We start from the raw sequence: 14638 nt of genomic DNA, 5'->3' as shown, positions 1-14638 counted from the left end.
CAGAAAAGTTCCTGAGTATTTTGAACATTACCTCTGTTTCAGGGTTAGCATTTCTTATCTCTGAAATTAAAGTTGAGATTAAATTACCCCTAAGTTTCCTTCTAAAACTTGAGATTTTATTTTACATGTTTAATATTGAGAGGAAAAGACAGGCTTCACTTGGAGCCAGAACTCTGCCTTTGCCCTTGGAATTGGCTTTCAGGAAAGGGTGTGATGCTGTATTTGCACTGAAGGCCGGGAAGAGCCTCAGGGCAGCTCTCAGCCAAATGGAGCTGTAGGCTTTGGCCCATCAATAACTCCTAGTGTAAAGTTACTTATGGCACCATCATTTCATTGGAAGATAGACGGCTCTTCGTGGAGCTCTAGCTCAGTGGCCCACAAAGCAGGCTTTGGTTTCGTGGTGTAGCTTACAAATTGAGCACAAACGTTTTCAGCAGATGAAGACAGAGGACTTCTCTGCAGAGGAACCTAAGGATTAAAACTGCATCATTTTTTTTTCAACGTATATTTTGTGACCTGAGTTATCAATAGCCACCAGAATAGAGCAGTAACCTAAGTTTTCATGTCGCCTGTTTGAATGGTTTCTTTTTGATAAGCATATTCAAGCCATTAGGGAAAATGTGAATTATTTGTTTAAAAAACTCACATCTTGAAATTTTCTCCTTTATACAATTAAAATTTTTTGATTGGGCAGCTCAGGATTCTGCCAGGCCCTGGAAACATAGACATGAACAAGACTGAATTGGCCCCTGGCCTCAGGGTGCTTCCAGTATATGTGTAACTCAGTGAAAGGAAGATATTTTTAAAGATGATGATGGAAGGCAGGTTAGTATGGTGGTTCATATTACAGGCTCTGGGGAAAGACTGCCACTTATTAATTCTGTGACCTTGGGCAAATTATTTACTTAACCTCTCAAAGCCTCAGTCTCCTTATCTCTAAAATGGGGGCAATAATATTTACCTTACTAGTCTATTAATACAATTAAAAATATGATGCCTTATAATGTTTTTGGAATATGCCTGATACAGTAAGTGCTAATACATGATATCTCTGATTGTTTTCTTAATTAAAGTATAATTGATTTATAATGATTCAGGTGTACAACAAAGTAATTTGGCTATACACATAAATATATTAATATATAAGTGTGTATATATGTATTTTTTTCAGATTCTTTTCCATTACAGGTTATTGTAAGATATAGAATACATTTCCCTGTGCTATACAGTAGATTCTGGAAAATCCCTTTGAGGAGGGCATGGCAACCCACTCCAGTATTCTTGCCTGGAAAAGCCCCATGGACAGAGGAGCCTGGCGGGCTGCAGTCTGTGGGGTTGCAAAGAGTCGGACACGACTGAGCGACTAAGCACAGCCCAGCACAGTGTGTATCTATTAATCCCAAATTCCCAGTTTGTCGCTTCCTCCCCTTTCACCTTTGGTTACCATAAGTTTATTTTCTTTGTCTGTGAGTCTATTTCTGTTTTGTAAATAAATTCATGTGTATATCCACATATAAGTGATATCATATGATATCTTTCTTTCTCTGCCTCACTTCACTTAGTATGATAATCTCTAGGTCCATCCAAGTTGCTACAAATGGCATTACTTCCTTCTTTTTTTCTGACAGTTAATAAAGTAGGGGAAGACCCACTGGAGAAGGGATAGGCTACCCACTCCAATATTCTTAGGCTTCCCTGGTGGCTCAGCTGGTAAAAGAATCTGCCTGCAATGCGGGAGACCAGGGTTCGATCCCTGGGTTGGATCCCCTGGAGAAGGGACTGGCTACTCACGCCAGTTTTCTGGCCTGGAAAATTCATGGACTATATAGTCCACGGGGTCACAAAGAGTTGGATATGACTGAGCAACTTTCACTTTCACTAATAAAGAATAAACAGAAAAATAATAAACCAAAAGCAAAAAAAGATAAAAGGTTTAGCTTAGTTTTCTCCCTCAAGTTCCTCTTCAAGCACCTGCCAGTTGAAACTGAAAGCTGTTACATCATACCTGGGCTTTCCCTGTCTGGTGAAATAATTTAGATCTCCCTATTCATTTGTTTTAGGGCTGTGACATTTTTCTGAAGCACCAGAATCTTCTTATCCTTTGAATACACTTCTTGAGAAATAGGCGAAAACCCGTAGCTGCTCAGGCATCACTTGGGAAGCTTATGAAAGCACACATTCCCGGACAGCAATTCCAGGAATCCATGTTTGTGGCAAACAAACCAAGTGTTTCTTATGTACAAACCAACTGTGGACACACATGTGAGAAACTGCTCTTGAGGGCTGACCTTGCAAACCTCTGCCTATAAAGTAATGGCATGTGCTGTAAGCTGGACATGCATCCAGGACTGGTATTAGCCAGCACACCTGCTAAAATATCAAGCTAATTCCCCACTGCCAGTCCTAACTAGCTTTGGAGACCTTGAGTGCCCTTCTGCTCCTCCTTGTCCCCTCCCAACCTGAGCCCCAGCTGCCTGACCTTCCCCCGGGAATCTCCCAACCAACCAGCAACTCAAGAGCCTAGCACAGCCTGGGCTTGTGCTCTGGGGAGGCGGCTGATGTCTGCTCTAGAATGGGGCTGATTAATGAATAGTTTTAACATTGCTCTTGAAAATGACCGATGGTAGGGAAAAGATGACAGCTCTCGTTCCTGGGTGAAACACACACATACATGCACACACACATATATACACACCATACGTATGTACACTTGTGCACACACACCTTCTAGAGGCATTTATTGCTTGCTTGCCACCTTACTTGGAGTCCTTCAGTGTAATAAACACCCAGCTTCCTTATGAAGGGATGAAAGAACAGGATGACAAAGGCTGTCAACCCACTGGTTATGATGAATGAACTTTTCTGGCCTATTATTTCATAAGGAGCTACAGCCTCTTGGCAGTAGAAGTAATTCTCCAAAGCTCCACTGGTACCAAGAGAATTAGAATCTCTGTTTAAATACAGCCCTGTAGCTGGGGTGGGGTAGAGGGGATGCAGGGGGAACCCTGTTCATTCTTTACTTTATATCATGTTTAGTGGGTGCCAGGGGATACCTGCTCTTCTTCATAGTCCTGTACCCTGAAGTAATTGTATTCACTACATTTATGTCTCTGTCCTCATAGACAAAGCTCCTTTTAACAAGAAGAATTTCCCTGGTGGTCCAGTGGCTAAGCCTTCACCTTCCAATGCAGGATGTGCCAGTTCGATCTTTGGTTGGGGAGCTAAGATTCCACATGCTCCGTGGCCAAAAAACCGAAGGAAAACATAAAATAGAATCATTATTGTAACAAATTCAATAAATACTTAAAAAAAAAATAGTCCACATTAAAAAAGAACTTAAATTAAGGGTTGCAAACTAGTGAATATAATGAAAAGGAAACAGATTCACAGATATGGAGAACAGATTAGTGGGTACCAGTGGGGAGAAGGGAGGGAGAAAAGGCAATGCAGGGGTAGGGGATTAGGAGGCAGAAACTTTGTGTGTAAAGTAGGCTACAACAATATATCATACAACATGGGAAATATTGATAATATTTTATAATAACTGTAAATGGAGTAGAACCTTTCAAAATTGTGAATCACTATATTGTATACAGGTAACATATAATAATGTACCTCAACTATACTTCAATTAAAAGGTTGTAGGGACTTGCCTGGTGGCCCAGGGGTTGGGACTTTGCCTTCCAATGCGGGAGGGGCAGGTACGATCCCTGGTTGAGGATCCCTCACGCCTCAAGGCTGAAAATTCAAAACGTAAAACAGTAGTGATACTGTAATGATCAATAAAGATTTTTAAAATCCACATAAAAAATATTTTTTAAAAATTTAAAAAACAATTAAGAGTTGATATCTTATATAGGTTCCATGTTCTAGTATGCCAGTTCTTTTCTTGAAAAGACTAAAAGCATTTCCAATATTTCCCTTTTAAAGAAAATTATTTTCAGAGGATGGTACTTAAGGGACTATATGCCTTTAAATGCTCTGTTGAACACCCTTAGTTCTGACTTCCCCAATTTAGAATGATTAATCACCTCACCTGTACTGCCTAGTCCTGGTTATTACAGCACTGGCCAGAACTGTCTGACCAAGAGCTTCATCTTCCCTGGAATTGTCCTTGATCTTTCAAAGCTTCATGTGGGGTAAAGAGCATTTCACTGGGAAGCCTAAAGCATCTGCTCTGCATGTAGCTCTACCCCTGACCAGCTACATGACCTTGACCAAAATTCAATCATGCTGTGCCTGAACTTCTTCATCAAGGAGAATGATGAAACCAAGCTGGGGTATCTACTGAGTTCTTATCATGTGCCAGGCCCTACGCTCACCACTTTACCTGGACTATTTCACTCAACAATCCTTTTTTGAACAGTTAATTTTCATCAGATGCATTCCATACACTATGCCATTGAATTCTCACAACATCTCTATGAAGAAGCTATTCTTATGATTCCCATTTTGCAGAAGAGAAGACTGAGAGACCACGTTCCTTAAGCAAGGCTTTCCTATAGTAGGCGACAGAGCAAAAATTTGAACTCAGTCCAGTCTGATAACCAAGCCAGTGTTTATAGCCCCATACATACCATACTGGCCCTGATCTGGCTGGCCTTAGAGGACACAGTGGGGTTAGATAAGAGGAGATGGGTGTGAATGTTAGTTTGACCAAAGATCTGGATGCAGAGAGGTCTAGAGCAGTGGTTCTCTACCAGGGCAATCCCCCACTCCCCAGGGGGCACTCAACAATGTCTAAACACATGTTCCATTGTCATGACTAGAGGATAGTTTTGTATTTAGCAGATGGAAATCAAGGGTGGTACTGAACACCCTATAATGCACAGGATAGCCCCATGTTAACAAAAGAATTATCTGGCTGTAAATGTCCCTGGGTTGAGAAAGTGTTCTACTTTGGAATTTCCAAAGGAGACAATTGAACGCTCTTTGGGTTTTGCCTAGTTGCTAAAGTACCCACTTATGTCCATTAGATAATGCATAATTCAAGCTATCAGGACATGGAATAGTGTGCGAATCAACAGGTCTTACCAACAAGCAAGACTCTGGCTTCTGTTAATCAAATGTGATGTAACATGGGTTGAATGGAAAAGTTGGAAGATTTTGTGAATCCTAAGGGGCTAAGAAAGCTTAGCACCTATACAAAGGGAAAACAAACAAACAACAATCCCTGGCTGTATGTTAGAATAATCTAGAAAGCTTTTAAAAATACCAAAAAAATCTGGTTGATATGATCTGGTGTGTCCTAGATCATTCCAATGCACAACCAGGGTTTAGAGTCACTGTCTACGTTGCATTAAGGTGGGTGGTTGATGAATAGAACTTGGATAAAACAGCAACTGTAGAGATGAATTGACCCTTAAAAAAAATAAGTATTGCACAGGGAGCTTAGCTTGGTGCTCTGTGATGACCTAAAGGGGTAGGGTAGGGGTGGCAGGGTGGAAAAAAGGACCAGGAGGCAAGAGATATATGTATACATACAGCTGATTCACTTTGTTGTACAGCAGAAATGAACACAACATTGTAAAGCAATTATACTCCAATTAAAAAATAAAAAATAAAGATCTGGTACAGTCAGTCAGTCAGTTCAGTCACTCAGTCATGTCTTACTCTTTGTGACCCCATGGACTGCAGCAGGCCAGGCTTCCCAATCCATCACCAACTCCCAGAACTTCCTCAAACTCATGTCCATCAAGTCTGTGATGTCATCCAACCATCTCATCCTCTGCCGTCCCCTTCTCCTCCCGCCTTCAATCTTTCCCAGCATCAGGGTCTCTTCCAATGAGTTAATTCTTCACATCAGGTGGCCAAAGTATTGGAGCTTCAGCTTCAACATCAGTCCTTCCAATGAACACCCAGGACTGATCTCCTTTAGGATGGACTGGTTGGATCTCCTTGCAGTCCAAGGGACTCTCAAGAGTCTTCTCCAACACCACAGTTCAAAAGCATCAATTCTTCGGCGCTCAGCTTTCTTTATAGTCTGACTCTCACATCCATACATGACTACTGGAAAAACCATACCTTTGACTAGACGGACCATTGTTGGCAAAGTAATGTCTCTGCTTTTTAATATGCTATCTAGGTTGGTCATAACTTTTCTTCCAAAGAGCAAGTGTTTTTTAAGTTCATGGCTGCAGTCACTATCTGCAGTGATTTTGGAGCCCAAGAGTATAAAGTCTGTCACTGTTTCCATTGTTGCCCCATCTCTTCACCATGAAGTGATGTGATCTGATTCCATGATCTTAGTTCTTTGAATGTTGAGTTTTAAGCCAGCTTTTTCATTCTCCTCTTTCACTTTCATCAGGAGGCTCTTTAGTTCTTCTTTGCTTTCTGCCATTAGGGTTGTGTCACCTGCATATCTGAGGTTATTGATATTTCTCCCAGAAATCTTGATTCCAGCTTGTGCTTCATCCAGCCTGGCGTTTTGCATGATGTACTCTGTATATAAATTAATAAACAGGGTGACAACCTACAGCCTTGACATACTCCTTTCCCAATTTGGAACCAGTCCATTGTTCCCTGTCTGTTCTAACTATTGTTTCTTGACAAGCATACAGATTTCTCAGGAAGCAGGTCAGGTGGTCTGGTATTCCCATCTCTTCAAGAATTTTCCACCATTTGTTGTGATCCACACAGTCAAAGGCTTTAGCGTAGTCAATGAAGCAGAAGTAGATGTTTTTCTGGAATTCTTTTGCTTTTTTATGATCCAGTAGATTTTGGCAATTTGATCTCTGGTTCCTCTGCCTTTTCTAAATCCAGCTTGAACATCTGAAATTTCTCAGTTCACATACTATTGAAGCCTCGCTTGGAGAATTTTGAGCATTACTTTGCTAGCATGTGAGATGAGTGCAGTTGTGCAGTAGTTTGAACATTATTTGACATTGCTTTCCTTCCAGTACAAGGAACTTTAAAATACTTAGCCTTCCAGAGATGTTTAACCTGAATAGGATCATGATGACATAAAAGACAAACTCAAGTGGCCTGGTATGCTATAAAACATTTGGCGTGGACTTGGACTTCAAAAATGTCCATGCCAAGAACTGAGGAATGGTCCAGACTAAAGGAGCCTAAAGAGAAATGATAACTGATCCAAGACATGGTGTGGGGTTTTCTCTTTCTGTGGAGGACCCTAAGTGAATAATGAGTGAAAACTGAAAGTGGTTTGTATATTAGAGTATTGTATCAATGATCATTTTCTGAGTTTGATAACTGTACACTGGTTACATGAGAGAATGCCCTTGTCGTTTAGTAATATACATAAAAGTTTTAACACTAAGTGATTCAGAAGAAAAGTGTGTGTGTGTGTGTGTGTGTGTGTATCTGTGTGTGTCTAAGATGGGAGGGACAAGAATAAAGCAAATGTGATAAAATGTTAACATCTAGGGAATCTGGGTGAAGGATATTTGGGAACTCTTTGCACTAGTCTATTCTTGCAACTGTTCCATAAATCTAGAAAGTATGCCAAAATGCAAAGTTAAAATACTCCAAAAGGTGATAGAAGGATTTCTGTTTCTGAAGTCCTTTGGGACTAAGATATGTGTGTGTGTGTGTGTGTGTGTGTGTGTTCTGTCATGTCCAACTCTTTGCAACTCCTTGGACTGTAGCCTGCCAGGCTCCTCTGTCCATGCGAATTTTCAGGCAAGAATACTGGAGGGATTGCCATTTCCTACTCCAGGGCATCTTCCTGACTCAGGGATTGAACCCGTGTTTCTTGCAGTGGCAGGTGAATACTTTACCACTGAGCCACCTGGGAAGCTGGGACTGAGATACATGTCTGTATGTCATGGTGTCTCAGGTGACATCTTTTATGCAAAGAGGGACTAAATGGAAAAGGACATGAGATGGTCTGAAAGGTCTGAGGTGATCTTTTTTTACAATCAGGAAAATTCCATTGTGAGCTCTAACCTAGGAGGTCACCCAAGGGTCTCCTGATAGAGCCACATCATCTCCTCAGAGAGCCTCTTTCTTTGCACATCTAATGTTGAACCAACTTCATCTTAGTCAATGCTGTGGTGACTTAGTCACCCATAGGCTGCACTGCTTTTAGCACTCTGTCCAAGAGAAAGCAGTCCTTCTCTTTTTTAAATCCCTTACTCATGAGATGGGGTCAGGGGATAGGAGAAGTGGCAACTCAGGAAGAAAGAAATTGATTAAATAGTCAAATATAACCCTCTAGAACCCTTCCCTCCCTGATACCCACCACACCCTGCCTGTCTTAGTTCCTTTGGGCTGCAGAAACAAAAATACTACAGGCTGAGTGACTTAAAAACATTTACTTCTCACAATTTTGGTGGCTGGGAAGTCCAAGGTCAAGGTACAAACAGATTTGGTGTCTGATGAGAGTTGCAGATCCATAGATAGCCATCTTTTTGCTGTGTCCTCATACGGAGGAAGGGGTGGGAGAACTCTCTGGAGTCTTCTTTATAAAGGCACTAATCTCATTCATGAGGGCTCCACTCTTATGACCCAATCACCTTCCAAAGGCCCTGCTTCCTAACACCATCACATTGGGGAATAGGATTTCAACCTACGAATTTTAAAGGGACACATTCAGCTCATCACACTGTTCCATCTATGCCTCCCTCTGGCATAAATTTAAAAATATATGGAGAAAAAGGGGGGCTGTTCTTTCTCTATTGACAATAAAACATGTATGTGTTAGTTGCTCAGTCGTGTTCAACTCTTTGCAACCCCGTGGACTGTAGCTCACCAGGCTTCTCTATCCATGGAATTCTTCAGGCAAGAATACTGGAATGGGTTGCCATTTCCTTCTCCAATGATAAACTATTACATATTTTTAAAAGGCATTCTTGATAGATTACATAAAAGATATTTTTTTTTTTAAAAAAAAGCATTTATTGATCTGATTGCTTCCAGAGGTGGAAATACTCTACAACTCAGAAATGAAGTTAGTGTTTAGAACCAGAAGCTGTAAGGAAACTCTCACTTCAAATCCAACATTTCCACGCTTTGCTTTCTTTATGGCTCTATTCTTCAAGACTTCCTCACTGGTCACTGAGAAATAAAACATGAAACACAATTAAAAGCTACTTTCTAGAGAGAAGGTGAAAAAAGTGAATTGGGTGAGCATTTCTGGGCACCAGGTCATTGTCTGTTTTGGAGAAAGTGATTTTTTTTTTAAACTGTTCTTTGTGATCCACAGGTTGAGTGACCACACATCTCAATTTGTCCAGTCCTCTTAGCACAATTATCAGCACTTCCTATGATCCTGAACAATGTCCCAGTTTAGATATTAAATTCTATAGTTGTCTACCTATAGAAAAAGTCCCTTCCCCTCCTACGGAAGAATAATTTATACCAAGAGTGGTATTTCACTCAGAACACTGGACTTCATCATAGAAAAGTTCACCAGATCTGAGTAAATAACCATGTGGAAATCTGAACCCATTTGAGATACACCAGAGATGGATATACAAACAGAAAATAAACACCTTCTACAAAGGAAACAGTAAAAAAAACTTGAGAAACAGAAAGTCAACTGAACAGGGTAGTTTTGCTGACCTTTCTTTTTTTTTCAACCACCACTCTAAACTGTTTTTCTTTTCCTTTCTTTTTTTTTTTTTTTGATAGAACAAAACTGTTTCCTCTGCTCCCCCAGGCAGGGCCTTTCAGTCTCAGCGCACTTGGTTTGTGTTCCATTTTCACAAAAGGGCCTGGTTATACTGATGGTATCAGCTGAAGAACTTCCTGAAGCTCCCATCAGTTTCAGGGGGAGTTGGCCCAGGTTTCTGTGACAGGTTGCCATGCACATGCACCACCTCTTTAACTTTCAACCACCCCTGTCCCCATCCAGCTCACAAAATCACGTTCCCACTGGCTGCTCTAGTCAACTCACCTGGGAAGCAAAGGCTCCACCAAGATAAAATAAACTGTAGCTGATGCACAGGCAAAGGGGTGACTTAATGCAGTCCAGAGAGCTTTCAGTGCAATTTCAACTCCCAGGCTTGAGCTTTGAAAAAGGGTGACTGCCGTTTAAATTATTTATGAGTGTTTGGGATGGCTTCTTTCAAACACAAACAGGCTTTCATGTTTCAAGTGTCCCCCAAAGCAACATTTCATGGGAGAGACTGAGTGTAGCTCATATGATCCAAGAGAGGGACAGTTTGATTGTGACTTGGATGTAAATACATCCTACCTTTGACTGAGGTCAATGGATCAGTCTCATGGATGCCTCTATTGATGAAGGAACAGTAAATCCTGGGGCCACAGAGCCCCTAGCTGTGACCATACCTCATATGCTTGTGGCCACAGTTATGACAGTTGTTTGTCTCTCCTTAAAAATTGTATTATGGCAGATATGTCCTATGACAGGTATTGTTGGACATCCATAACTGAAAGCAGATTATTACAAGCTCTGGTCTGAATTTTTAGGGACTCTTTTACAGTATATTAAGATACCCAGTAGGGCTTTCCAGGTGGCACTAGTGGTAAAGAATCCGCCTGCCAAAGCAGGAGACATGAGAGACATGGGTTCTATCCCTGAGTTGGGAAGATCCCCTGCAGAAGGCCATGGCAACTCACTCCAGTATTCTTGCCTGGAGAATCCCTTGGACAAAGGAACCTGGCAGGCTACAGTCCATAAGGTCACAAAGAGTCAGACACAGCTGAAGCGACTTGGCCCAGCACAGCACACAAAATATCCAGTGGAATTCTATATATCAAAACTTGACCTTGTATTTTTTTCACTTGAAAACTTTGTTTGGGAGATGAAACTAGCTCACTAAGTTGGAGATGAACTCATAGTGAATGTTCTTCCACTGTTGTTACGTTTGTGGAACATCTTTTATATTTTAGGAAACTTTAATCCGATTTTACCATTTTGGATGTGTCATTGGCATGGGTAGAGCGTGAGAAAGGAACCAGGCTCTAAGAGCGAATGTGGGGAAGAGCCTGTGTCTCCATGGCTGTGTAGCAAAGTGAGGGTTCTGTGGCCATTTCTTAAGTGCTGTGTCATCCCTGGCCTCTGACAACCAAATAGCTTTTATTTCTCAGGAATTCCAAAGTAGGTGATGCTTATACCAAGCTAACAAAAAAGCAGTCATGACTGTTAGTGACCAGCTATTAAAAGAATAACAGTGATTATGTGTGCCATCTGATGGCTTAGAGGAGGTCTGTGTTTGTGAGAAGATGATGGAGCCAATCAAATCTTGGCAATCTCACCAAATGTTTTGCTTTCTGATTACATTCTTACCATGAGCTCCAGAGGGGAGAGAAGGTCTAGACTTCATGGCCCATAGACTCAAAGATACCAAAGCAACAGTGCCCTTTATTTTTGGTAGCCAAAGTGATATCTACTGTAAAACCCTGGTGCAGATTGTCAAAATGGAATCTGGGAATTCCCTGCTGGTCCAGTTATTAGGATTCTGCACTTCCATGGCAGGGGGCACAGGTTTGACCCCTAGTCAGGGAATTAAGATTCCACAAGCCTCACATTTCAGCCTTAAAAAAAAGTGATTTGAGGAAGGTAGAAATTAAAAAAATAAAAATAAAAAGTAGAAATTTTGAAAAAACAACACGTAATCTTAGCCATTTCTGGCTTTTCTTGTAGTCACTGCAAAGTTTTCTCAGTCAGTTCAGATCCCCTCTAAACTGGTGATGAATTGAAAACCCTACACATTGTCGCAGTCTTGCAATATGGTTGTTGGGAGTGAGGGTAGCCTTGTTTAAATTTAGACAAGTGGCATCCACTGCTGTCCCCTCAGGGTGCTGATCCCCAGTCATCTGCATCCATCTTTCCTGGCATGAATTCCCCGATTTCCATCTACTCCGCTGTGAAAGTCTCTGAGGTTACTCTCGATTCTTCTTGTCCCAGCTACAGAGTGGGTCCTTGGGTCTCCTGCCCTCTCTGCCTACCTCTGCACTCTTCTTGGAAAAAGCCCCCAAAGCATTGGAAACTCTTTTGTGACTCTAGAGGAATGGGAAATCCACCGGGGCTGTCTTGGACCCTCTCTGCCTGGACAGCCACATAACCGTGTTCACTCTGTTTGTTGTTGTTGTTGCTGTCCAGTCTTTCAGTTGTATCTGACTTTTTAGACCCCATGGACTGCAGCACGCCAGCTCCCGTCCTTCACTATCTCCCTGAGTTTGCACAAATTCACATCCAGTGAGTCGGTGATGCTATCTAACCATCTCATCCTCTCCTGCCCTCTTCTGCTTTTGTCTTCAATCTTGCCCAGCATCAGGGTCTTTTCTAATGAGTCGGCTCTTTGCATCAGGTGACCAAAGTATTGGAGCTTCAGCTTCAGCATCAGTCCTTCCAAAAAATACTCAGGGTTGATTTCCTTTAGGATTGACTGGTTTATCCACTCTTCGGTTTCTGTACAAAATAGGATATGTGTGGGAGGGATGCTAGGGCCTTGCTGCTTTCCTAGACACCCCCTCCCACCAGGAAATGAGGCCCAGATACTGTCTACTGCAGGTCTCTAAACACACTTGGGAATCCCAGAATTCTACCTGCCCACTGGACCTGCTGACCTAGATCAGAGCAGGATGTCAGCGCCCCTACTCTGAGCCCACACCAACCTACCATGCATTGTTCTCTCCAATTCTCTATCTATAGTCTAGAGAATTTTTATCTCCTTGGACAAAAACAATTAACTCTGCAAATATTCTTTTGAATATTTTATATTAGCATCTGGACCTCAGCTTTTGAACTCAAAAGCTGAGAATCTGACTTCCTTGTTTTTCACTTCCTCAGTTGAGGGAGTAGATGGCCCACATGTAGCTACCTGAGTAGGGTAATGAGATGCAAAGAAAGAAGAAGCCATCAGTCAATCCATCCCTCAGTAAATACAACCAAGATTCCAAATGCTTTGTTTATATAATCCAAAGTCTGCAGGTTGAACAGCTTCTTGTCTGAACTGAACTCTCAGTTAATCTTGGCATCAGAAACAGGAAGACCGCTAAAATGCTGCTGGGGAGTAAGTGATAAAATAATCACGGCCCACATTTTGCTTGCTGCAAGATCCACAGGAAGCCTCCATGCTGCGTCCCGTTGAGCCAAAACTCTCGTCATCATCTTTATCATCATGTTGTGCATCCAGCCTTTCACAGAGCTGACGACAGACCAACTTTGCCCAGAGAACCAAATGCAGTGGTTAGGCTTGGTCACAAAATAAACACACAACTCATGATTTTTTTTTCTTCTGCCACTCACTTTCTACTCTCTAAAGAGGAGATGGTGGTGATTAGCACAACAGCCGCAGTACATTTAGAGCAAATGTTCGTGTCCTGGATGGACCCAACCATTCAGCTGTCTGTGTTGGTTAATATCATCTCTGCACTCTGTAAGGAAAAAAAACCTTAATATTTATGAGATATTTATGATCCCACTTACATCTGTTGATGTATATAATCTATGCATATGTATATAGAAAGGTAAATACACAGTGGCTTCTCAGGTGGCTCAGTGGTAAACAATTTACCTGCCAATGCAGGAAATGCAGGAGACACAGTTTCAATCCCTGGGTTGGGAAGATTCCTTGGAGAAGAGAATGGCCACCCACTCCAGGATTCTTGCTTGGAGAATCCCATGGACAGAGGAGCCTGGCAGGCTAGTCCATAGGGTTACAAAGAACTGGACACAGCTCAGCATGCACACATGTATATGCACACACACACACATACACACATCCTGTTGGTTCTGTTTCTCTGAAGAATCCTGACAAATATAGTAGCAAATTACCCCCAAGTTTATTTCATCATGTGTAAGAGTCAGGAATCCAGGCAAGGCTTACCTGAGTCCTCCAGTGCAGGGACTCTCCTGGGGCTGCAGTCACCACGTTGGCTAGAGCTGCAGTCTCCTCGGAAGGCTTGGCTGGGGAAGGAAGCTCTTCTAAGCCCACTTAGTAGTTGTTTCCAGGATCCAGTTCTTCACAGGCTATTGGACTGAGAGCTTCAGTTCCTCTCTGGCTGTTGGATGGTAGGGCTCTCCAGAGAGCAGCTCCTAACATGGCAGCCTGCTTCCTCAGAGCAAGCCAGTGAAGAGAGCTGGAGAGGGAAAATGATGGAAGGCACAGCTTTTTGTAAAGCAATCTCAGAAGCGCCATGCCATCACCCTTGCCATTTCTGTTCCTCAAGCAAATGCCAGCATCCAACCTGGACTTGGGAGGGGATCACACAGGGCATGAATACCAGGAGGTGAGGATCGGTAGAGCCACCAGAGAAGGGAGGACGCCACACTCAGCTGCTCAGTACACAGCACAGGTGATATGAAGCTCAGGCTGAGTCCAGAGCCCATCCTCGGGGAACCTGGGCAAATTCCTCTGCAGGAATGGACAACCTGAGGATCTCTTGGTGAGCAGAGCAGGGGGAGTTCTCCAGATCATGGTGAGCACATTGCCCCTGAGCAAAGCCCTGGCCAGAACTGTCGCAACCCTCAGAGCCAATGTCCCTCTTCTCCGGAACACCCTGTTAAACGTGGCAGAAACCTGCCCTGTTGACCTTGACTCCATCTTGTGTTAATACTTTCTGGGAACACATTCCTTCTTGATATAGAGGGATGTAAGCAGTGTGCTCAGATTCACCTCTTGGCACAAAATGTGGCCACATTCCTTCAAATTCAAGACTCTGGAGCCTCATGCTGCCTATTTGGAGGGCAGTTTGCTTCTTCTCA

At 42.4% G+C, this 14638-nt stretch overlaps 1 protein-coding gene across 5 annotated transcripts in view; it reads left to right on the top strand.

Moving 5' to 3' along the window:
* The window catches only part of RCAN2 (regulator of calcineurin 2), a 272351-nt gene that overhangs the window by 209831 nt on the left and 47882 nt on the right, over window positions 1-14638 (top strand). The gene's annotated exons all lie outside the window — the stretch shown is intronic.

This window comes from Giraffa tippelskirchi, chromosome 8 (assembly GCF_054371585.1).
Source record: "Giraffa tippelskirchi isolate mGirTip1 chromosome 8, T2T-mGirTip1v1.2.pri, whole genome shotgun sequence".
Lineage (NCBI taxonomy): Eukaryota > Metazoa > Chordata > Mammalia > Artiodactyla > Giraffidae > Giraffa > Giraffa tippelskirchi.
Note: the sequence above shows the minus strand (reverse complement) of the source record. Positions and strands in the feature narration are given on the sequence as shown.